Genomic DNA, 2,773 nt, shown 5'->3' with positions numbered 1-2,773 from the left:
GGACGGCTCTGCAGCTGCACCTGTGAACACAGTAATAAGAAAATCATGTAAACAGAACACTACAAATGTAGTTTCCATTCAAATATAAATCTCAGGGTCAGTAACATCCAAATGTGCAGAACCTGCTGTGATGGTTAGTCAACATGAAGGTCCTGCATAAAACGTTTAAATGATACTGAGGCCCAGAGAGTTGTAGCACACATGTACAGATCAGTGACGCACCTGTGATTTCGTTTAAACGGTTTCTGAAGGTGAGATCTGAAAGAGAATATTAACAGAATTAGAACATTAATTACTGCACAGTGCAGGGTGATGTTATGAACTAGTCATGTGTTATTAGGCTAGTAATTTAAAATAAACAGCCATTTGTGAACATTAGGGGTGTAACGATACCAAATCCACAGTTCAGTTCATATCAAGGTGCAGACTAGGTGTGTGTGAGTGTGGGGAGAAGAGCAGAGGAGCAGATTAAAGTAAATCAACACTAAACTAAAGGTGTAAAATTACCTACTGTTAATACAAATAGCCCACAATATACACCGCTACCGAGCCCACCCTCCATGTCTGATTATAGTTTCTTATGAGGAAAGAAAAGAACAAGTAGAGGTAAAGGAAGAAAAGGGAGAGAAGGAGAAAAAGGCGTCAGGTAAATGTTTGATACCAAGAGCATCACTGAAAGTACAGGAGGATGAATCGACAGCTGGAGATCTGGACGAACAATATAGATTAACTGTATGTAGTTTCTATGGCTCTAGGAATAATTAGTTCATCCAGTGTTTAAAGTGCATAAAACAGCTCTGCCAGCCTGCTCAGCATTACTGGAGCTTCACAACTACAAAAGGATTTGAACTGGTTTTCTGCCACCGGACTCCTGAGAGGGAAAGCAGGCAGTGGACCAAACCACTGTGAGGAACGAGAGGGGGGACTCAAAATGTTTCTGAACTTAAAAAGCACTTTTACTGCCCTGTTTGCATTTTTATTGTTTTACTATTTACACAATTATTATAAGTATATATGTAGCCCGTCAGACTGAACGAGATGTTTATACCGGCCTTGATGCAAGGCAGGAGCAGCCAGCTACTTTAGCACGGCTCTACTGTTGTTTGCTTCGTAACGTTCAGTTTAGATTTTTAGTAATTTTACTGATACTCAGGTGAAAGTGTCTCCTGGTGTTTTGCTCTTTCTGTGTCGGAGTTTGCTCGCTCTTGAGTTCGAGCAAACGCCTGGTTGCACTCTAAAAACTGCACCGCTAGTGGTTGCTGAAAACTACATAACACCCCTTTAATGAAAACACTCACCAACAAGTAGCTGAATGTTGAATATCTGTCTTGGCTGGAGACGTGGAAAATAACAGCTGTAGTTTCCTCTGTCGTTCACCGTCGTATTTCTGATGATGATGGAGGCGTTGCCGTACTTCAGCTCATCTTGAAAATGTAAGACGCGACCTTTGAACTGATGATCTTGACCTGGACGGCCGTTATTGTAATGAAAGCCTCCATCATAAAAGAAAACCTCCTTCTGACCATCTTTCTTCCAGTCAAAGACTTCAAACTCAACGTTCTCCTTGTTGCTGAGGGAACAGGGTAAAATGGCGTCACTCCCTTCTTTCACAACCACTCTGACGACACCCGACCCTGAAAGAAGAAGATTATTTTAGTCATTCTGTTCAAATAGAGATCAATCAGGTTCAGACAGAACATCAGATAATACATTTACATGTCACCTCAATGACTCTGAAACACCAGTTTATAAACACGTTAGTTAGTCGGCACATTATTTATGGAGATTTTTCATGTTGGCGTCATTTAAGAATATTTAAGCTGACATTAGACAGTAGGGCTGTTTCAGAAAGCAGGTTCAAAAAAAATCTTGCTCCTTTGGTGTTTAATGAAATGCTGTTAAAACACATTGAGTGTAATACAGGACAGTGCAGCCTGTAGATTTTATTCTGTACAATGTCCGGAGAGTCTCTGTCCATAAATCGATGACAGATTGATCATAAAAGCGCTCATGTTTAAGATCATGTTTGCGTTCAACAATTATATCTGACCGGGATTTTGATGTTTCTAAAGACTAAACATCTGCATCTAAATGGGTTCAGATGTTCTTTGACATCGACAGTGTAAATAAATAAATGAAACTGGAGGGGAGGAGTCAGAGAGAAATCTTGATCTCCCCAAGGAGGAGGTGTTCACAGCGTAAGTTGCCGGCGTACTGATCTAGGGTTTATCTGATCTTGGTCTCTGAAAAAAGGCCCTGATGAATCACAAAGACAGTGTTGGAGAGCTGTTTTGTTTGGTTTTAGAGTGAGGGCTCAGTGTGAGCCAAGTTTGATATTGTGTGTTTGGATTTTGCCTATTATTAAATATCATAATAGATTACAGCAGAAATGAAGACATATTCAGATCACAGTTTTCTCCATTACTTTGATGCTCTTTAGAAACAAAAGCCTGGTTTTAAGAACAGGTGACAAACACCAAAACTGCAAAGTGTTGTTTTCTCTTAACTCTTCATACAAACAACAAATCAGAAAGTGTCTAAATGAAAAACTAATGAAAAGAAACAAAACCCCTTTTATGCAGTCAACATTTAGCTCAGGGAAAACAAAACGCACACAAACTAACTTTGGATGGATGCACTTTTGTTTGGGCACAATGTTTTTTCATGAACTACAAATACTAGAAGAAAGATTCTTTTCTCCACAAAGGCAAAAAGTCAAACAAGTTCAAATAAAGTAACTTGTGTTATGTTTTGTCATTTACATCAGGACATA

At 39.4% G+C, this 2,773-nt stretch overlaps 1 protein-coding gene across 8 annotated transcripts in view; it reads right to left on the bottom strand.

Annotated features, from left to right (window-relative positions):
• LOC123987035 (butyrophilin-like protein 10) overlaps positions 1 to 2,773 on the bottom strand; it is a 44,981-nt gene that overhangs the window by 2,892 nt on the left and 39,316 nt on the right. The window lies entirely within an intron of this gene.

The sequence above is a fragment of the Micropterus dolomieu genome, linkage group LG18 (assembly GCF_021292245.1).
Source record: "Micropterus dolomieu isolate WLL.071019.BEF.003 ecotype Adirondacks linkage group LG18, ASM2129224v1, whole genome shotgun sequence".
NCBI lineage: Eukaryota > Metazoa > Chordata > Actinopteri > Centrarchiformes > Centrarchidae > Micropterus > Micropterus dolomieu.
This window is presented reverse-complemented; position numbering and strand designations above follow the sequence as displayed.